Source organism: Canis lupus, chromosome 18, assembly GCF_003254725.2.
Source record: "Canis lupus dingo isolate Sandy chromosome 18, ASM325472v2, whole genome shotgun sequence".
NCBI classification, from domain to species: Eukaryota; Metazoa; Chordata; class Mammalia; order Carnivora; family Canidae; genus Canis; species Canis lupus.
In genome coordinates, this window is record NC_064260.1 from 38,846,501 (window position 1) to 38,869,475 (window position 22,975).

Sequence of the window (22,975 nt, forward strand, 5' to 3'; positions counted from 1 at the left end):
GAACACACGTATGCATGCTTTTGTGTGACATAGGGTTCATTTCTGCTGGTTTAAAAAATATTTTATTTATTTATTCATGAGAGACACACAGAGAGAGGCAAAGACACAGGCAGAGGGAGAAGCAGGCTCCCTGTAAGGAGCCCGATGTGGGACTCGATCCTGGACCTCTGGGATCACACCCTGAGCTGAAGGCAGACGCTCAACCTCTGAGCCACCCAGGCATCCCCATTTCTGCTGGGTTTATGTCAAGGAGTAGAATTGCTGGGTCATATGTGAATTTGATATTTAGCCTTTTGGGAAACTTCCAGATTGTTTCCCGGGCAATTACACCATTTTCCAGTGTTGTGAGGGTTTTGGGTTCTCTGCATCCTTGCCAACACCTGTCTTCTTGCTTCTAGCCGTCCTAGTGGGTTTAAAGTGGTATGTGTTTGTGGTTTTGCTAGGCATTTCCCTCATGGCTTATGATGTTGAGCATCCTTTTATTTGCACATTGGTCTTTTGTAATCTTCTTTGGAGAAATGTCTATTTCAAACCTTTTCTGAATTGCCAGAGTTCTTTATGTATTCTTGATACAAGTCCCTTCTTGGGGTTTGCTTTACTAATTTTTAGGAAAGGCCATTTTTTAGCTTTCCTGTTCCTGGGTTTACTGGCTGGAGAATTGTGTCAGGAACAAAACATTGGCTCATCCACAAGGCAGAACAGAAACTCCTTGGAAGCAACAGCTCACATGCATTCTTGGTGCTGGTGCAAACAGACAGGATTGTCCTGGTTCCCCTTTCCCCTCATTTCTTGTTTCTGGATCTTTGCCTCAGTCCGTGGGTCCCTAACAGTATGGGGTCGAGGCACATGTAAGAATCACCTGTGGGACTTTTGCAACTCTTACAGTCTCGTGGCTCCCTGAGCTATCCTCAGATGCACTTTCCTCTTCCATGCACCCTCACTTTCTTTTCAAGAACCACTGTCCTAAAAGGGATGCTTGGAGACAAACCCTAGCATGTCCTAAAAAGGACGCTTGGAGACAAACCCTTGAAATGGCCCCTGGGTAGCAGTAAAAGTGAAATGAAGGCCCAGGGCTTGGCGTCAATGGTCAGTGCTGATCCCCAGACAAAGAAAATGGTAGGGAGGTTCCTCAAAAGTTAAACAGAGAACTATTATATGATTTAGCAATCCCACTTCTGGGTATGGAGCCAAAGGAACTGAAATCAGGATCTCAAAGAGCTATCTGAAGCCCTATGTTCATTTGCAGCCTTATTCACAAGAGCCAAAATAGAGATGCAACTGAAGTGTCCATCGATGGGCGAATGGATAAAGAAAATGTGGTATATGGGGCGCCTGAGTGGGTTAGTCTGTTAAGCATTTGACCCTTGCTTTTGGCTCAGGACATGGTCTCAGGGTTGTGAGATCAAGCCCTGCATTGGGCTCTGTGCTCAGCATGGAGTCTGCTTGAGATTCTCTCCCTCTCCCTCTGCCCTTCCCCTTGTGTGTGCTCTCTCTGTCTTTCTCAAGTAAATAAATAAATCTTGAAAAAAAATATTATATATGTGTACAATGGATTTTTTAAAAAAAGATTTTATTTATTCATGAGACACACACAGAGAGGCAGAGACACAGGCAGAGGGAGAAGCAGGCTCCATGCAGAGAGCCCGACGTGGGACTCGATCGATCCCGGGACTCCAGGATCACGCCCTGGGCCGAAGGCAGGTGCTAAACCGCTGAGCCACCCAGGGACCCCCTGTACAATGGATATTATTCAGCCTTAAAAAAGAAGGAGATTTTTCCTCTGCCACCACAGGGATGAACCTGGAGGATGGTTTGCTAAGTGAGTAAGTTAGACACTGAAGGACAATACTACACGGTATCCCTCACATGAGGAATCTAAAAGAGTCAAACTCACAGAAGCAGAGAGTAGAATGGTGTGTGGTGGGGTGGCTGTGGGGTGGGGAGAAAGGGGGAAGTGTTCATCAAGGAGTACAAAGTTTAGATTATATGAGGTCAGTAAACCCTAGAGATCTACTGTGTGGCGCAGTACCTATAGCTGGTGATACTCTGTTGCATGCTTAAACACGTGCCGAGAGGGTAGATCTTGTATTAAGTGTTCTCATCACACACACGCACCAAATGAGGAGGGAGAAAGCTGCTGCAGGAGATGGATGTGTTTATGGCTTATGTAGGTTGTAGTGTTGATCTCATCGGTGTACACTTATTTCCAAACTCATCAAGTTGTATTGTTTAAATGCGTATGTCATTTTGTATGTCAATCACACCTAAAGTGTTTTTTTTTTTTTTTTTTAAGATTTATTTATTTTAGAGAGAGAGAGGAGAGGGAGGTGGGGGGAAGGGACAGAGAGAGAGGGAGAGAATCTCCGGCAGACTCCCTACTGCGCATGGAGCCCCACACGGGGCTTGATCCCACCTCCCTGAGATCATGCCCTGAGCTGAAATCAAGAGTCAGATGCTTAACTGACTGAGGCCCTGTTTATTTATTTATTTATTTATTTATTTATTTATTTATTTTTTTTGTGTGTGTGTGTGTTTAAAAAGAATGTTCTCTTCTTGTGGGAAGTGGCATGTGCAGCTGGGTTAGGGGGTCAGATTGTTCTGTGGCCGAAGCCCAGGGTGGAATGTAGTGACATGTGATCGTGCCCCGGGGGAGGAGGGATGGAATACTGATGTTGTGTTTATTCAGTGTCTACGAAGCTCTAATGTTGAGCAAGGCGTTGTGCTAAGCATTCAATATTCCTTATTTCATTAAACTTCCACCACAGCCTTATGGGTTAGGTGCTGTTCATCCTCGTTTTCCAGGTGAGGACGGGGAGCCCAGAGGGATTAACTTGCCATTTCTCACCCAGTTAGCAGGTGGTAGAGGTGGGATCCACACACAGGCTCTCTGCCTCCAGCACCTGCATTTCTCTGGTGGCTGGAGCACCCACGCTCTTGAGTCCGAGTCCTGCCAATGTCCATTTTCGCATGGTCAGTTCGCAAAGAGATTTGCACGGGAGGCCGCTGAGCTGGAGAAGAGCCCTGCGTGTGGACCCAGAAAGCTGGCGCTGAGAAGTACCCTGGCACGCACAGACTTTGTGTGACCTGGGTCGGTTACCTCATCCTTCTCTGCATTTCCTTACCAGACAATGGACATAACAGACTCACGTCACAAGGTCATTGTGAAGGTCAAATGAGATTTTGGCTGTGAGTAGGATTTGTAAATGCTAAAGTTTGGAAAGTCAGGGTTTGTTATTCTTATTACATTGTTTCCTTGATTCAGGTCAAATCCTGTCATTAGCAGCCCCAAACCTAGATAGGAGTCCTGGCCAAGTTTAAGGGGTGGCTGACTTCTGAGCAATACCCAAGACGGTAGAAACATGGCCCCGCCCCGAACTGGGGTTCAGAATTGGAGGTACTTTGGTTGGTCCCTAAATCCTACCATCCCCACTTCTCCACTACCTTTTGCTTTCGCCCCTGCTCCCATCTGTGCTGGCTGGCTATCTTTACCATTTCCGTGCCCCTTGACAGAAGCTGTGTGACAAATTTATGGCCAAGACAGGGCGTGTTCATCAAATGTTCACACACTCTTGGTTGGGGGTGGTGGTGGTCAATGAAATGTAGGCAGAAATGACATGTGTCTCTTCTAGGCAGAGGCCGTTAAGAGCTAGTGTTCCCTTGTCCCCTGTTGGATGCCATCTCTAAGGTAGAGGAAGGCTACTTGACTCACAGTGGTCTTTGTGACATGAACAGAAGTGAATCTTAATTGTAATAAGCCCCTGAGATTTGGGGGTTAATGGGTGAAGCGATGTAGCCTAGCACTGCCCCCTCCATTTCCTGCCATTGGTCCACACAGAGGAGAGGAGGGAGGACCCTATTCCCACAGAGTAAGCAGCACGAGTAAAGATGTGCCATGTTACAGGAGAAGGAGAGCATTGGTGTGGATGGACCCGAGGGTCCTTGCTCACAGAGGCCTAGAACATAGGGGTCAGGGTCACTCCCTTGAGTTCTGGCTCTGCCACGGACTGGCTGTGTGCTTTGGGCAAATTACTTCCAAGCCTTGGTTTTCTTAACTATAAATTGCAGGTGATCACAGCGCCCAGACTGGCCAGGGGGGCTGCTGTGAAGGTTGGGTGAGTGCTTGCTCAGTGCCTAAATTAGGGTTAGTGCCTGATTAAAATCAGCTGTGCTAAATCTGTCATTGTTATGCTAATGGAGGACTGGGAGGCAGATTTCAGGGCAAACTGAAGAGCTTTCCATTCTTACCCATAATCTGGAGCCTAAGATAGTAAAATGTAGGAGACAAGGACCTAGAGAGTCTTGAGGGTACCTAGAGAATGAATTCATCCACCGTCCAACAAACTAAAAAAAAAAAAAAAAAAAAAAAATTCATTCTCTGAACATGAGGGGGTCTCTAACCAACAGGGCGATAGGGCCTGAACTGCTGGACTTATTGGAGAACCTTTCTTTCTTTTTTTTTTTTTTAAATTTATTTTTTTTTGGTGTTCAATTTACTAACATACAGAATAACCCCCAGTGCCCGTCACCCTTTCCAGTCCTGCTGCCTCCTTCAGAGGAGCTAGGAAAAATAGCAAGGCCAGGAAGGGAGCCAAGGCCAGTGACTTCTTGGTAGGAAGCAACAGGAAGCACACATCGAGGCTAAGTGCCTCTCCTAGGGGCCCTGTGTGAGGAGCTCGGTGGGGACGGGTGGTGCCACCTTTGTCCCCGGGGAATTGTGGTCTGGGGGTCTCCGGCTTGCAGTCCGCCAGGCCTGAGAAGCCAGGCGGCACTTCACTGAAGTTACATCTCAGAGGCCTGGGAGTGGGAAGTACCGCCCTGTGTCTGCAGCCACATGTCTGACAGCCTCCTGGGAGCACCGGTGAATGGGGTGGTGAAGTCCTGTCAGGGTGAAAGTGGGGTGTCTTGTCTACCCAGAATCCATTTTCCTGTCTCTTGGTTTTCTGAGCCAGCCCTAAATCTATAGGTTCAGCAGGGCTGACTCTGTGTCCAGCTCCAGGGCCTGACCATTCACAGTATCAATACTTCCAGGCTACTGTGACAGCTTCACAGCTTGTGAACTTTCATTTGAACCCTTGGGGGATAGAATCTCTCTTTTCACAGGACTCACAGGGAGGAGGCTATGGGCTCTGACCTTCTGGAAGCTCATAGGTCCAGGGAGAAAAATCTGCCTATGGCTAATATAGCAAAGCACAGTATGGATAGAACAGAGACTGCATCCCAATGCTACTGTGTGCAAGCCCCTGGACCCAACCGGGCCTGAAGGCCACCTCAATGTTTTAGTTATGTGAGAGCCCTGATTGTTACCCTTGGTTCTCCAGAAAAGCATTTTTGGCTATCTGAATCCTATTGGGGGCAGGGGAGGGGGGGAAATCTCACCACCAGGATGCATGTCCACTCTCCACTCTTGTTCTGGGTTCACAATGGGTTGCTCACTCTGTACCAGCTTGTGGGCTGGGCTCCTGGGGTAGAAACATGAATAGGACTTGAGCCTTAGCTCCAAAGGCTCAGAGTCGAGAGACGATGACAGATATAACTAGAACGGCTCAGCGTAAAATGTGCTGAGATAAAATAAAACCTGTCATGGGAACAAAGAGAAGAAAGGGAGCCTGGATCTCAGCGGGAGAGGCATGTTAAGTGAGGCTGTTGAGAGGAGGTGATATTCATCGTTTTCAACAGGTATTTATGGGGCATCTGCTCTGTGCCGTATACTCTGCTAGGCACTGGGGGTGTAAAGGACTTGGTACCTGGCCTCAAGGCACTGACAGTCTGGTGGGAGCGGGGGTCCCCCAACTTCTCTGAATATCCCACGGGTACCAGACAGGATGGTGGTGCTGTCAGAGCAAATAACCAAGGAACAGGACTTGGCTTTGGGATGTAGGGGAGGTTTCTCTGAAGAGGAAGGAGGAGCAAGGACTGAGCAGGACAAGTGGGGACGGGGAGGCATCCTCGGCAAAAGGAAACAGCATCTGTGAAGGTTCCGTGGTGGGAAGGGTCAAGACAGCCAAACAGACACGACAGATTAGTGGACTGTTTAACTGTGAAGGGAGGCCCCGTGATCCGTAACGCCAACGGCTGTCAGGCTCCTGAGCGAGACAGGGTGTGTCACACGGGCTGAATCATGTCCCCCCTCGCTCCCAAATCCATATGTTGGAGCCCTAACGCCCCAGGCCTCAGAACGTGAGGAGATGGGGTCTTGGGAGAGGTAAGTACGTTACAATGGGGTCACTGAGGGTGGGCTCGAACCCAGTATGCCCGTCCTCACACGCAGGAGATATTTGGACACAGACACCTGTGGAGGGAAGACCCAGGAGGTCAGCCACCCCCGCCCCTAGCCAAGAATAGAGGTCTCAGAAAGAGCCGAGCCCGCTGACACCCCGACTTCCTCCGGCTTCTGGCCTTCAAAGCAGAAAAAATAAATTTCTGTCATTTGAATCCCCCAGTCCGTGGAATCTGCCCCGGCAGCCTGAGCAGACCGGGCAGGAGCCGCGTGGGAGGCGTGCAGAGGCACCAACGCCCTGGTCACGGCCCCCCACCGTGCGGCAGGCCCCTCTCTGCGCCCCCTCCCGTGGCCCCCCACACTCCCTGCTCCCTGAGCCCCCTGAGAGGGCGGCCTGCAGCCTTCTCCCCCTGGAAGCAGGTGACAGAGCGGGAGAGAGAGACAGGCCTTGGGAACAAAGGGGCTTTGTCCTCTTCCCGCTTCCTTCACCTGAGTTGGGATGTGGGCGAGTGAAGGGGGACATCTCTCCCACTAGGCTGGGGTCAGACGTTCTGGGTTCTCCTGACCCCACCGCCCCCTGGCTGCGTGACTTTGGAAAAGTTACCGACCCTCTCTGTGCTTCACCTTTCTCATCACGGAGACGGGAATAATGGGTTGTTGTGGAGATTCAGTGAATGTGTAGAACAGTGTCTGGCACAGAGTGAGGGCATTAGGGTTGCTCCCCTCGTGGAATCTCATTTTTTTTTTTTAAGGATATGCAGTTAATTAATTAATTAATTAATTAATTAATTTATTGAGACACATACAGAGAGAGAGAGAGAGAGAGAGGCAGAGACACAGGCAGAGGGAGAAGCAGGCTCCATGCAGGGAGCCCGACGTGGGACTTGATCCAGGGTCTCCAGGATCACGCTCTAGGCTGCAGGCGGCACTAAACCGCTGCACCACTGGGGCTGCCCAGAATCTCATTCTTAACAGGAGAGAAATGTTCCCTTACCATTATTTGACATTCTCCTTGTCTCACATGTACTTCTCATTTTGGTCTATATAACAACTCCGGGAGCTTGGCCCCATGCTTCCCCATTTTATAGATGGGAAAACTGAGGATAAGGAGATGGAATAATTTGCCCAAGACTGCCAGTAGCTGTGGTGCTGGGATTCGCCTCTGTGAGTCGAACATGGGTGCTCACGCTCCTAATCACGGGGCAGTGCTGTCCAGTAGAACTTTCCATGGGGACGGAGATGTTCTGTAGCTGCCTATCCCATATAAGTAGCCCTAGAGACCTCCTTGCATGTGGCCAGGGTGACAGAGGAACTGAATGTGTAATCAAGTTAATTTATAAGTAATTACAATTAAAATCTCGATAGCTCCCTGTGGCCTTGGCTCCCGTGTTAGGCGGGCAGGGCCCTGGGCCATGGAGCCTCCAGATTGTAGCGCAGGCTCTGTTTCACGGCTTGCAGGTGAGCGAAGAGGGGATTGTCCAGACCCCTGCAGCTACCAAGCCAGGTTGCAACGCCCTGCTCCTGGCCTGAAACCCAGGCTTCCGGCCAGTTCCAGGCTCTTCCCTGCTGGGCCTGCAGAGAACAGGCTGCCCACTCCCGAGAAAAGGTCAGAGAATTTTTTTTTTTCTGTGGTGGACACCGGACCCCCGGTTTCCCTAATGGGTGGTGGGAGGGGAGGCTGAGCACCCTCCCTTGAGCTCCCCTTACTCCTCACCCTTTCAGGCCCTGAGCTCCACTGCTCCAGCAAGAGAGAGAGAAACCGGAGGGGAAGCCGAGCTCGAGCTCCTGCACTTCCTCTCTGAGCTGGAAGCTGCGCTGGCCAGCGTTCAAGACTTAATTAGCTGCAATAACTGAATAATCATCTTTAAGATGATAGTGGTAAAGCTCACGAGCATCCCGTCGCCAGCTTGACTGTGCCAAGCTGGCTGGACTGAGCAGGATGACTCAGTGCCCCATGGAGGCTCCCCTGCCTGTGATTCTCTGCGTGATGGGAGAGGTGAGGTTCACCGTCTTTGGGGGGGCCTGCTTCCATGTCTGTGGGATGGAGACTATACCCACTGGGCAAGGCGGTTGTCAGGAGTCAGCGAGAGGCTTGGATGTCCCAGACAAAGGGACCCTGGTACTTGCTGCTGAATGACCTTGGGCATGCCACTTCATGTCTGCAAGCCTGCTTCCTTCTCTGGAAAATGAGCACCCACCTCTGAAGACTGTCTGGGAGGCTTGAGTGGGCAGGTGTGCAAGCAGTGCTCGGCCCCAGGGCCCGGCACACAGCGGATGCTCTGCAAATATCACTTTTCCCCCTTTTTGGTTTTCTTTTGTCTTTCTGCTGGATCTTTGGAGACATTCCTCGTTTGGGATGAGAGGGAAAGACTTGGTAGGAAGTTTGGAAGGAGCTGATGTTCCAGAAACAGTTCTCTTTCCTGATACCTGTCAACACTCCTCTGGTGGTGTAGAGTTTCGGGGTGCTGGGGCCTTTGAGGTTTAGGACGAGAGCAGAAGACACAGTGTGCAAGCTCCTTTCCAGGACCCATCGTGCATGTTCTTCCCTGGAACCCGAAGGAGGGAAAGGCCTCCAGAGCCAACAAGTTCCTTCCCATAGAACTATTAGGTTGGACGATGGGAAGTGCCATTTTTCTAGGTCAAAAGTTGGCTGAATATAATAAGCAAGCCTTGTGAAATAAATAAGACCACTTCACTTGACTTTAATTAAGTCTGCATTAAGCCATGTGCTGCTTTATGCATCTATTTAAGGACGTGAGAAAAAAAAGTATAAATGTTTTAATAATGAGATTTAAATAGCCCTTCAAAGCACAAGAGGAGAGAGGCCGTCAGGCAGGATCTAACTGATTGCCAAGTAATTTATAAGAAAATGATTAATTCAGGATTTGAAAAGAGGGAGAGGCTGCTCCCGAGTAAATGGAGTGATGGGCAGGTTAGCAGACAGAGCTGGGGTTTCAGTTTGTGTCTAGAGGGATGGTTAGAGCTTCAATAGGCAGAGAGAGGGGTCAGACCGATGCTTCTGGCAGAGTGGAACAGCACGACCTAGGTCCAGGGACTCCATCCCTGGGGTAGGGAGACGGTGTCTGGCAAACATGTCTGCACCTGACCCCATCCCGGTGACAGAGTGGGTACCAGTACACACTGGATAAAAGAGTGAATGGATGAGCAGATGGAAAATGTGTGGAGGTGAGTGAGCTGACCAGTCCTTTGGGGGCCAGTGGGCCAGTGGAAGATAACACTGTCGAGTTTGGTTGTGGCGGCGGGGTCGGGGGGTGTTCTGAACACAGATGAAGGAGTTTGGAAATCACTCAGAGGAGACCACCTGAGTTCTCCACTCTGAATGAATTCAGCAAATACCTATTATGTGTCACGTTAGTTCTAGAGGTGAGAGAAAAGCCTTGGAGCATCTCCTAATTTGCTGATTTTAAGGTGAGGTTGTCCTAGCAAACGGAGGCCACTCTCATTAGTCCGGATACCTTAGAGGACATTGCAGTCATGAACGACTCTGGGTTTCCGGGGGGCTTACAGCAATGCAGGCCTACCTGTTGCATGTGCTCCACCCCAGCTTGGCGGTAGCATTGCCCCACGGCATCTTCATCCCAGGACCTGGCTGAGAGGGCAGCCTATATCTGGGACAGAGGAAAATAAATCCTGGTAGGCCGCGTGCCGGGTCCCTCTGCTTCTGCTTAGGAGTGACACATTTCCTGGCTAAAGCAAATCACTGGGCTGAGCCAGATGTCAGAGGGGTGGGGAAGCCTAATTCCCCTTTCCCCAGTAAATATATTTGAATAACAAAACTACCAGTTTCTCACTGAGATTTTGTGTCAAGAAAGAGTAAGCTGGCCTGGGAGATACATAGTAGTAGGGAGAGGGATGATCTGGGGATTCATTCCTGGGTTAATCTGAGTTTTGTTTTGTTTTTTGATTTTATTTATTTATTTATTTATTCATGAGAGACACACAGAGAGAGACAGAGACATAGGCAGAGGGAGAAGCAGGCTCCCTGCAGGGAGCTTGATGTGGGACTTGATCCCTGGATTCCAAGATCACACCCTGAGCCGCCCTGAGCCGCCCTGAGCCGAAGGCAGAGGCTCAACTGCTGAGCCACCAGGTGTCCCAATCTGAGTTTTGTGATCCTGCCCGTCACACCCCTCCTGCCTCAGGCTGAATAGAAGTCACTTTTACTTATGTAGCCAGTCTTGGCCAGATTCTGGATAGTTCTTTAGAGGGTGGGACAGGCTACCTAGTTTGGGGGACCCAGTGCCAGATGAAAACGTGGAGCCTCTTGTACAAAACTCATTAAGGGTTTCAAGGCACTTGTGTCTCTGCCTCTCTCTCTCTCACTGTGTGCCTATCATAAAAAAAAAAAAAATTCAAGGCACTGACAGCAAAGGCAGAAAAACCACGCATGATGAAGCATTTTTTAGTGTGGGCACTGTGCAGCCGTACAGGTCGTGCACCCATGAAGCTGGCCCTGCGTATAGGTAACCGCTGGTTCCATCAGGTCCAGGCAGGCTACAGCTTCCCTCTCCTCAGCCTTTCACTCAGCCTTCCTCCTCTCTTTTGTGCAAAGCTGTCCATTTCTCATTGGCCTGACGACTGTTTCCTTCCCACTCCCCATGAACGCTTATTTATGTTTGAGAAGCGCTCCGTGAATTGCATGCAGGCCCAAAGGAAGAAGCAGGAAATGGATGGGGCTGGGGGCAAGAATGTGAGGCTACATCAGGGTGGTGGCATTCCTAGCAGCCCTCACCTTGCTCTCCATGGCAACTGCTTGGAGACACCATGCATCCAAACTCCATTCCCTTCAAACCCCCCGACTTGCTCCCCTTACTCCTGTTCATCCATCAGATGAGAACAGGCATCTTCTCAAACCCACTTCTTCTTCGGACCTCCCAATGGGTGGCACAGATCCCAACCCCCCAGGGAGGCAAGGCTGCTGTCCCGCTGCTGAAAGTTGATCCTCCTCTGCTTTGGATCGCTCCCTCGCCTGGCCTGTCCTTGATCCCTTTCTGCCTTCATCCGGTTCATTCCTTCTTTTGACTGGATCTTTTCTGTTGACTTTTATTTTTTGAAATAACAGCTCTGCTGAGATATACTTCACATGCCATACATATAATTGGCCTGTGTAAGTGTAACAACCTAATGGTGCTTAATGTATTCAGAGTTATGCAGTCATCTCTATTATCAATTTTAGAATGTATTTATAGCTCTGCACCCTCCCCCCGCCAGCAATTATTTCCCTTCCCACCTCCTCTCCCTGACTAGCCCTAGGCAGCCATTAATACTTCCTGTCTCTGTAGATTGGCCTATTCTACACATTTAAAATGAATGGAGTCCTACAATGTGGGATTCTTTGTTACTTTTTTCACTTAGCATAATGTTTTCAAGAATCATTCAGGTTGTAGCATATATCAATTTTTTTTATTTTTTTATTTTTATTTTTTACTGCCAAATAATATTCCGTGTGTGGCTATACTACACTTTACCTGATGGACATCTGGGTTTGGATCCACTTTTTGGCTATTAGGAATAATGTTTATGTGAACATTTGTGTGCATGTTTTTGTATGGCACGTTTTCATTTCTGTTGGGTATATACCTAGGAGCAGAATTGCTGGATTATATGGTAATTCTATGTTTAACCTTTTGAAGAACCAGCAGGATGTTTTCCAAAGTGACTGCTCCATTTCCCACTCTCACCAGGAGCGTGTGAGATTTCCAATGTCTCCACATCCTTGCTAACACTTGTTATTGTCTGTTTTTTTATTTTATTTTATTTTATTTTTTTTTATTACAGCCCTTCTTGTGGGTATGAAATGGTATCTCACTCTGATTTTGCTTTATGGTTAATAAAGCAAATGTGATGCTTTGAATGTAATGTTAGTGATGGTTAATATGGTTAATGATATAGTTTTGGTTAATGATGTTAACCATTTTTTCACACACTTATTGGCCATTTGTATATCTTCTTCAGAAAAATATCCATTAAGATCCTTTGCCAATGGGATGCCTGAGTGGCTCAGTGGTTGAACATCTATCTGCCTTTGGCTCAGGGCCTGATCCTGGATTCCTGGGATGGAGTCCCACATCGGGCTCCTTGCATGGAGCCTGCTTCTCCTCCCTCTGCCTGTGTCTCTGCCTCTCTTTCTGTGCCTCTCATGAATAAATAAATAAAATAAAATAAAAAAGACCCTTTGCCAAATTTTTTTTTTAAAGATTTTACTCCACACTCAATGTGAGACTTGAACTTATAACCCCGAGATCAAGCTCCACCAACTGAGCCAGCTGGGCACCCCTTCTTTGTCAATTTTTAATTGGGTTGTCTTTTTATTATTGAGTGCTAATAATCCTTTATATATTGTAGACATAAGACCCTTATCAGATATATGGTTGTCAACATTTTCTTCTGCTCTGTGGGTTGTCTTCTCATTTTCTTGATGGTCTTCTTTGGAGCAAAATTTTCAGTTTAAATGAAGTCCAATGTATCTATTTTTTGTTGTTGCTGCTTGTGCTTTTTGATGTCATATTTAAGAAACTGTTACTTAATCCAAGGTCATGAAGACTTACGCCTATGTTTTCTTTTAAAGTTTCATGGCTTTAGTTCTTACATTTAGGTTTTGGTCCATTGTGAGTTAATTTTTGTCTATGGTGTGAGATAGGGATTCAGCATCATTCCTTTGAATGTGGATATTCAGTTGTCCTCACATTTGTTGAAAAGATTTTTCTTTCCCCATTGAATTGTCTTGGCACTCTTGCCAAAAATCAGTTGACGATAAATGCAAGGGTTTATTTTTGGAGACTGTATTCTAATCCACTGATATATATGTCTATCCTGTCTTTATGTTAGTACCACATGGTCTTTATTACTGTCCTGACCTTGCCAAAGGCAGACCTGAGCCAAAGGCAGACGCTCGAACACTGAGCCACCCAGGTGTCCCCTCTAATGAATTTTTCAGATCAGCTATCACACTTTTAAATTTCAAATTTTCCATTTGGTTCTTTTAAAAATATATATAATCCTTATCACTTTATTGAGAGTCTCTTCTTGATGGAACATTGTGATCCTATCTCTTATTTAAGCACGATCCCCTTTACTTCTCTGAAAATATTTATAAAGGCTGCTTTGAAGTCTGTTACAGTTGACTTCTGGGCTATCTCACAGATAGTTTCTGTTGCCGCTTCTTTCCCTCCCCTCTGCCTTGCATGGGCTACACTTTTTAGTTTCTTTGCATGTCTTGTAATTTTTCCTTGAAGTCTGGACATTTTAGGTGATATTCTATAGAAACTCTGGAGATTATAGTCTGTCCCTCCCTGGTTTGTTTCTGTTGTTGCCATGTGTTTGTTTAGTGACTTGGCTGAACTATTTTAGTAAATTATACTTCTGGCTTAATATGAAGCCTGTGATATTGCTCCTCACAGAGTGTAGCTTTGGGCATGCACATGGTCATCCTGGGATGGTGGGTTTTAGCAGGGCTCTCTTTGATAGTCTCTTTCTCTAAAATCTCTATTAAGCTGCTTGCCTTTGCTATTATCACATCCAGCTCTTAGCCTCCACTCATTTAATTTTGCTTGCTCTATTGTTGTTGACAATGCCCTGGGGGTGTATATTGCTCTGCAGTCTGATCCAATTAGATTTGGGCACCTTTGCAAAGGTAGCTTTAAAGGCAAGTCTTTGAGGTTTGTTTAGACCCAGGAGGGCTCTTCTTAGCTATCTCTTAACCTGATTCTCTCTGGTAAGCTAGCTGGCCTATGATTTAGCTTGTTGCTCTAATGGATCTACTAACTTCCTCTTAATTGCTTACTTCCAAAATCTTCATTGCTTTTGTGAGCACTCTTACTTGAAATTCCCCACACTCCATTTCATATAAATTCAGTCTCTGTGGGAAGAGCTTTGGAGCTCTCCATCCTCATCCTAGGTGAAATCTCTGAACCATTTCTTTAGGGGTGAGGGATGGGATGGTCACTTCTTTTGGAATGATGATCCTGAGTCAGGAGCAGGGCACTGAATGATGATGGCAGCCTCTAGTCTTCTCGGCTTCTTCTCCTGGTATGGAACCTCCACCTTACAACTGAATTGGGGTGAAAGCAATCAGGGCTCCCATATTCTTAGCCTGCTGTGCCTGGGGTTAAGCCCCTGATCTAGGAGAAGAACTAAGTAGAGGGAGTGAGCCCCCAACAGTTTGGCCACCTTTGCCAGGAGGTTAGCCTCTGCAGCTTGGAGTTTGGGGACATGAGAAATGCTAGTGGTCTGCCTTTCCCCGCAAAATACACTATTCCTGGACTGGGAACTTAGGGGAGAAAGAAGACCACCTTATTTACACAACCTGCTCAGATTGGAGCTTCCATTGTCTTGTTGAGATGAAGAGTTGGGGAGGGAAGCTCAAGTTTCATAGTCTTCCTGTACTTACTGAGATTTAGTTCTTAAATAAGTGTTTCTTAGTGTGCTGTCCTCTTTTATGATGACAATTTCCAGAGACTTCTAGTGGTTGGGTTTAATGATTTTCACCAGTGATGGTTCTTTCCTGGGGAGTGGGTCCATGACATTCCTCACCCTGCCATCCCAGAAGCCCCCCCCTTAGCTTTAACACAAGCTCAAGTCTTTTCCATTAAAAAAATTCTGTCTTTAGCTTTAACTACTGCTCAATTTTTGCTTTCACTGTCAAAACTGGAGTAAAAGTACGCATTTCCTTCATTCCAGCTTTTTCCTCAATCATTCCAAACAGGTTTTCCAGGCCCACTGGTCCTGAGGGAGCAGCTTATATCCTGAGGTCACTGGTGCCCCCACATCATGTCATTCATCAGTACTTGTATCTCATCTTATTTGATCTGTCAGTAGCATCCCAACACTACTGACTCTTCCCTCCTATCTTTTCCTGGGTTCTGTAGACTTGGCACCCACTTCGGTTGCCTCCTATGCCCATGGCTGCTTGCTCTTGGCCTCCTTTATTGGCTGGTTCTCCACTCCCAGCCGCTAAAGGAGTAGAGCTCCTCATGGCTCTGGCATGGGCTCTGTCTTAGTTACCAATTGCTGAGAAACAAATCACCCCCAAACCTAGTAGCTTAGAAAATAAGCATTTATTATCCCATGGTTTCTCTGGGTCAGGAATCTGGCTGTGGCTTAGCTAGATGTCTCTGGAGTAAAGATTCCCAAAGCTGCAATTAAGGTGTTGGCCAGGGCTGAATAATACTCTGAAAGGACTGTAGAATCTGCTTTCAATATCCCTCATGTACTTATTGGCAGGATTCATTTTTTCATGGGATGTTGGATTAAGTGCCTCAGTCCCTCCCTGGCTCTTGGCTAGAGGCCTCCTTCAGGTCCTTGCCCTGTGGGTCTCTCCGTAGGGAAACTTACAACATGGAGGTTGACTTCCCTCAGAGCAGGTGATTGAGAGAGAGGACATATGAGATGGAAGCCAGTCTTTTTGTGACTTGATTTGGAAGTGACATCCCATCACTTTTCTTGTATTCTAACCCACATTCAAGGGAAATTGCATAAGTGCATAAACACAGGAGGTAGGGATGACTGGGGCCATCTTAGAAGTTCCCTTTTCTTCTCCCTCTCTACCCTTTCTAGACCACCTCAGACACACTTGGACTTTAATTACCCAGCCACAAAGAAGAGGGAGATGATTCACAAACTTATGTTGTCAGTCCAGGCCTCCCCTCTGACTTCCAGGCTCACATCTCAATTCCCATTTCACTCAGATTTCTCAAAGGCTGCTCAAAAGTAAAATGTATGAAACTAGACTCATGGGTTTTTCCCCAAATCTGGTCTTCCTATGTGTTAGTTGTAGTTCAGTGAAGTATAGTACAGTGAAGCTGTGAGATAAGACAATGCGTGGCTCAGCTCTGCTCCACACGGTGTCCCCCTGTTTGCCATTCCTCCACATGGTGTCTTCATCCACATGGTCAATGCTGGCTCATTAGCCCCACACCCCTGTTTCAGGAAGTGAAGAGTAAGCAATGTCCCTTTTGGAGGTTATGACCCGGATAGAATACATATTATTTCTACCCACACCCCATGGACAGTTAGAGAATAAGCTGTTGAGAAGGAGGGTGGACATACCAGTCTCTAGTCATGCAGCTGTGACCCCAGTTGATGCACTGGAGAGGGGGCAGTCATATTACTGGGCTCCCCTCAGGGCAACGTCTGAGGCAGGGAGCTACTATAGTCTTCTTTTATTAGGGAATCAACTCCAGAGAATAGGAATAAGTCACAAGGGGACCGTCACAGAAAGGAGGGAGAGGTAAGATGATCATGCATATCGTGAACCAGCCAATCTGTAGGACTACTATCCTAAACGGTATAAACTGCCCCTGAGGACCAGCCCTCTGGGAGAGAACGCAGGAAGAATTTCTCCACTGGCTTGTTTTCCACTGGTCAACATTTCATCCCCTGGGGTGCTAACTCTCTTGCATTTCTGAGTTTGCATGTCTGCAAGGACATGGGCAGCAGGGATATCAACAGGGAAGCCCCAGAGTGGGAGGCCAATAGGCACGGCATGGGCCAGAGACGAGGAGCCGCCAGGCTGCCTGCTTCGGGCTCATTAGAGCCCTTGCAGAGCTGGGGCAAGGGGAGGGGAGCCTGAGAAGATCTGAACCCGTGACAAGACTCTCATGCAGTCTCTAAGCAGATATCAGGGTTTGCTTACCGCTTCCTGTCGCACCCTGTTCCATGAGTGACACCCCATTCATTTAGTCCCGTAAGGGAGAAACCTAAGAGACACTCACACTTCCCTTTTCCTTATGCCTAGATCCAATCCAAAATATCTCTGAAATCTGTTCACTTCTCTCCATTTTGAGTATCACACTCTTAATCAAAGCTTCTATCGCCTCTCACGGGAACAAATGTCTTCTAAATGAACTCTTGTCCTTCTTCATATCCATTCTCCATGCACAGCCAGAGCGGCTTTTCTGTAACACCAGCTGGATCTTGTCACTGTGCCCTGCTAATTAAAACCCTTCTACTACTCTCCATTTCTGGGAGGATAAAGGCAAAGCTCCTTAGGGTGACCCACAAGGCCCCATGTGGCTTGGTCCTTAGCCTCCTCTTGCAACACAGTCTCCACTGTCCTCACCTACCTATTTTCAGCCTCGGCTTTCCCAAGCTCCAGGCTGCCTCAGGACCTTTGCACGTGCTCTGCCCCAGGTTTGCTGTAATTGTTTGTCATCTTTTTCCCCTAACTGCCTTCTCATCTTGAAGCTCTTGGGGGCAGTAATCATTTCCTCAGGGGAGTATTTCTTGACTTTTCTAAGTCAAACCTTTCTTGTATATGTATCCAGTCTTGGATTCTTCATTAGAAGACTAAGTATGTATTTTGTATTTCAGGAATTGATGAAACAGAGTCGCTCCTAATTTTTCATAACATGCTATTTGGCTTTTCAAAAACAAAATAACATCGAAGAAGTCATCGTGGGCAAGACAAGACTTTTGGGGGATTTCATTACACTTGTCTTTTTGTTGTTGGTTTGTTTGTTTTAATTTTAAATTACGGAGGATGTCATAGTCTTTTCAGTACTTGGAACCTCTACATGTTTTCACCCTAAAACTCTGGCTGTGGATACAACTCCTTCATTGTTTCCCACTGCTATAGCTTAACTTTTCCTATGTCAGTTAGCAGATGCCGGTCTTCCCCACTAGTCTCTGTTTTTCAAAGGTAAAGGCCTCGGTAGTGTTTGGGATCACCACCGAGCTTAGCATAGGGTCCCCACAGAGGAAAACGCAACGTTCATTCATTAGGTGAGTCTCTGGAGTCTGTAGCTCTCACCCTGGCATGGCCACTCATGGGCTCTATCCTCGTTCCTTTCTGTGCCCAAGTTCACCTGTCTTATCAGAATAGCTGTTTCTGAGACAAAGGAAAAATCTTTCCAGAAAGAGAAAGAGGAAAAGAGAGAACACAGACACACAGACACACACACACACATACACACACACACACCACACTAGAAAAACATACATTAAGTTAGATCTCTACGTAGCCTCCAGGGTCCCAGGGCTAAGATTGCAGCAGCAGCTTGGACTGGTTCTGAACGAAGTATATTTCTATGCTCACACTTCTTGCCTGGGCCCACTCAATTGTGTGTCCCACGCTAAAATTTGTGGGTGGAGTGGGAGACATTCATTTCAGTACAAAGTCCGTTGAGATAAAAAGTTCAGACAAGAAATTCTAAGAAATTCTGAGGTTGTTGTCATGCAAGTTACCACACGGCGGCAGTAGGTGCTCAGTAATGAGATTCTTGCCTCCAGGACTTGACCAACTTTTTTCTTAATCCATTGTCAGTTTATTTTAAAAAGTTTCCTAGTCCATAATTTTCTTTAATAAAAGAGTCACACTTTTCACTTTGCTATGTTTTTACGCAGTGACGTGCTTGAGGAAGTGTCACGAATAACACTGAGGATGATTCAGTGTCTCTGGTTTTCACCCAAAGTGGAAATGACAAGAACATTTCTTTCCTTACATGAGTGTCATAACGTGATATTAGATAATTATCGTGCAATGTAACCACATTTCAGGAGATAACATGTGGCTCAAGACGCTGAGCTGAGTGTAGGGACCTACTGCTCGATTCCTTTGCAGACTTGGGCACCTGAGCTAGCTGGGTTCTTGGACCCGCTCAGCCTCAGAATCATCAGCTGATTGGACTGTGGGTAAGTCCCCTGTGCTAAGGATCCTTCACACAAATTGCACAATTGAAAGATTCTGGGGTTGGTAATTCTAGGTGCCATGGCAACCCAGAGGAAGGAGAGGTCTGGTTGACCTAAGCACCACCCCCTGCTGGGGACTCAGCCTGCAGGGTCTCTGCCCAAGACACCAGTGCTGGGAATCAGGCGCAGGGGAGGTCAAGACTGAGTACCAGCTCATTCCCACCAGATGTCAGCATCTCCCAGGTCAAAAGCACCCAGCAGATACCAGCCTGGCGAGGATGGAGCTTGGGAGGCAGCTCTGTGCCCTGTCTGGGAGTGACCCTGGTGTCCAGTGCCTACCTCCATCTCCCCAACCACTCCTGAGACTAGGAGCAGTCACAGGGACAAGAGATGCTGCAGTAACAGCCTCATGCCTCCTTGGCAAAGGCAGACTGCCACTGGATACCTGTGCTACCCGAGGAAAGGAAATATGACTTCACCGTTGGTGCAAGATGATGACCTACACACTGTGCTCTTAAGACTGCGGACCGGGGAACCAGCCATCCTGGGTTTGAATTCTCCTTCCAATACTTAGAAATCGGGGAACTTAGACAAGTTTCGTAATGTCTTTGAGCCTCGGTTTCTGCATTTGTAAACTGAGAATATCATCGTTCCTATTGATCTTAACCGACCCTCTGGGTCTCTTTCGGCTAATTGTGAGGATTTAAATAAGATCACTGTCATTTGCAATGTTTGCTGAGCAAATCTCTCTGCCGGGCATCGGGCCTAGTCTTTTTGTCTAGTATCTTATAATTCTGACCACTGCAGTGGGTTATTACCTGATTTTATGGTTAATGAAACCAAAGCTTGGAGGGATAAAGTAGCAGAGCTAGCATTTGAGACCAGATGTTTTGCCTTCAGAGTTCACTCTCATAATCAGTGCAAAGCACGTCGGTCTTACAAATGAGCCTGTTGCTGTCATGGCCCTGTGAGCCCTGACGGCAGCCCTGGGTGAGGTTTTCATCACTCACCCCATGGTGCAGGCAGATGGGTTACATGGCTGGTGCTGCCCTGCCGTGCGGGAGAGCCTCGGAGGTTCCCTGCCACGGAGCAGGTTCTACTAGGGTGCAGAAGCAGGGCCCTGCGTTGGGAGAGCATACCTGGGCGGTGAGCTTGCAGGCTTCTGGAGCCAAGGTCAGGGGTTCAGATCCCCTCTCTGTTTCTTGTAAGTCGAGTGCTCCTGAGCCCATGATGTACGTTTCAGAACCTTGGTTTACTAATCCGTAAAATGGGAATCATGCTGGAAATCCTCTGCTGAATTTTTAGTGCAATTAGGAAAAATAATTTTTTAATGAAAACTACTTTGGGGAAAGGATGTAGAGGTGCTTACGCAGTGCCTGACAACTTTCCTATCGGGGTGTGATAAACTCTAACCTATCGCTACAAGTTGTGTTTACTTGGCACCGTAGCTTAGGATCCCGACTTGAGTCCTCCCCTCAATACAGAACTTTGGTCTGGACGACTGCATTTACTTTTCCATTCTTTTTCTTTTAGAGATTTTATTTATTTATTCATGAGAGAGACAGAGAGAGAGAGAGGCAGAAACACAGGCAGAAGGAGAAGTAGGCTCCCTGTGGGGACCCCAATGGGGGATTTGATCCCAGGACCCCGGGATCATGCCCTGAACCGAAGGCAGATGCTCAACCTCTGAGCCCCCCGCCCCGGTGCCCCCATTTCTCCTTTCTAATCTCCCGTCAGAGGTGCCTCTGGAATGGGTGTCTTAAACCTCAGAGCTGACTATTTAGCTCAGTGCTGCCCAACAGGAATATAATGGGAACTGCACATGTCATCAAAAATTTTCTAATGGCCACGTTAATCAATAAAGTAAGAGAAACATGTAAAATTCTTTGTAATAATATATTTTATTTACCCCAATAGATTCAAGATATTATCATTTGTGCATGTAATCAATATAACCAATTACTACTGAGATGTCTTCTGTCTCGTTTTTGTGGCCAAGTCCTTGCAGCCTGGCCTATGCATTCTACACCTGCAGCTCTTCTCCCCTGGCCCCGACCACATTCCAAGGGCTTGGTAGCCTCCTGGGCTGAGCGGTAACACACGGACGGTGCATGTCAAGCTTTTCCGTGTCACTTTAATGGCAACAAAATGGTGCTTGGCTTTTCCAGCTATCACTAACTTTCACCTTGAGACATTTTATTGATTTTTTTATTTTATTTTTTAATTTTAAGTTTTATTTATTTTTTTTTTAAAGATTTATTTATTGTGATAGACATAGAGAGAGAGAGAGAGGCAGAGGGAGAAGCAGGCTCCATGCCGGGAGCCCGACGCGGGACTCGATCCCTAGACTCCAGGATCGCTCCCTGGGCCAAAGGCAGGCACTAAACCGCTAAGCCACCCAGGGATACCCACCCAGAGACATTTTAAACTCTGGTTTGGATCTCTGCACCTTTGTGGAGTTTTTGCCTGCGCGGTGTCCCTCTGCCCCCCAGTTGGGTCCTTTACCATCCCGTCGAATCCTCACACGGACCCCATCAGGTAGATACTATAACGACTCCTATTTTACAGACAAGAAAGTCAAGGCTGGCCATGGCTCCCTGACCCGTGGCGATGTGACCTGCGGGCAGCGGTGTTGCGCTCTGGGCCCCTCTGCTCTGTGGAAGACGACACTGTGGAATGAGCGGTGCTGCACCCGGGTGGAGTGGGCTTTCAGGGGACAGGAGTGAGTGTCTGGGCAACAGAGGTATTCAAGAGGTCCTCAGACTGGGGTGCACTAGAGGAGATTTCCACATGGGATTGGAGCAGGAGTCAGGTTGGTGATCCTCTTTGCAGAAGCAGGGGTCGAGGAGGTGTCCCTGCTCCTGGGGAGGCTGGGCAGCCACGATGGGGTGCCGTCGTATCCAGTGCCTGCTCTGGCCCCAGGGTGGAGGGCTTGACTTCCCTGTCCCTGGGTCGTGGGGGGCCTTCCCCACTCCAGAGCCCTCGTGCAGCCTGTGGCTGTTGGCGTTGGTCTTCTCCCCTGGAGGGCTTGGTCCCACATCCTCCCATTGTCAGCGCTCATACAGTACCTCATTAATTTAGACTCACTGTAAATATTTTTGGAAACACCCTGTTGCTCTCCTGAAGACTAGTAGGGCTGGGTGTGAGCGGGGCCAGGGTCCTGTCCGCCTCTTCCTGACCTCCTTCCGGCCTCTGCGCGGTTTCCTGTCCTAGCTGCCTCCTGCCCAAGCTCTCCTATGTCAGGCTAACAAAGGCGAGTGAGCTCCAAGGAGAAAGGCTTCCTCCGGACCTGATCTTTAGGGAAGGGAGGGGAAAGCACAGGGGCACAGGGGACAGTGGGTGTGACCCGGTGGGGACACCTGGATGAGTACCCCCCCCACCCTGGGGCCTCCTTTTCCTCATTAGTGAAGCTGAGCATGTGGGTAGATCACTGGCGGCAACCTTTGCACCCACAGAGACCACTTGGCTTGCTCTCCGTTCCCCACCCACCCCAGTGGCTTGTCATTTTGGAAGGGTCTGTTTATCTAATCCACTCTGTTTGTGAAATAATAATTGATTCATATTCTCAGTTCTTATTCATCAAAGCCATCCTGAACACCAGGGGGTAAGCAGAGCCACCATATCCAGTCTTGAAAATCCAAGCTGGAGGGGCCGCTACTTGACATTTACAGAGGGTGGTGTTTTTTTTTTTTTTTTTTTTTTTTTAAGATTTTATTTATTTATTCATGAGAGACACAGAGAGAGAGAGGTAGAGATACAGGCCGAGGGAGAAGCAGGCTCCATGTGGGGAGCCCCATGTGGGACTTGATCCCAGGACACTGGCATCACTCCCTGAGCCAAAGGCAGATAGATGCTCAACCACTGAGCCACCCAGGCATCCCGAGAGGATGGTCTTACTAAGGTGTCAGGGGTGACCTTCTTGCCCCCTACCCCCTTTACTGTCTCCTAGGGCTTCAGCTTGGGTGGGGGGTCAGTGACCTAGCAACTGGGTCCCCACACATTTACTAGAGGCCACCTAGTATAGGGAGGTGTGCTAAATAACTGGGGGAGGGTAATGTCAGGTGAGGGGTGAGGGGGTGGCTGGGGAACGTCAGGAAGTGTGTTCAGACC

The 22,975-nt window shown here is 47.8% G+C and overlaps 1 long non-coding RNA gene across 1 annotated transcript; it reads left to right on the forward strand.

Moving 5' to 3' along the window:
• Window positions 1-3,783: 3,783 nt before the first annotated feature.
• LOC112663700 (uncharacterized) lies at window positions 3,784-9,011 on the forward strand. Its single transcript, XR_003139343.3, has 3 exons — window positions 3,784-3,866; window positions 7,676-7,823; window positions 7,940-9,011. It is a non-coding gene; the product is annotated as an uncharacterized LOC112663700 (long non-coding RNA).
• The last annotated feature ends 13,964 nt before the right edge of the window (window positions 9,012-22,975 follow it).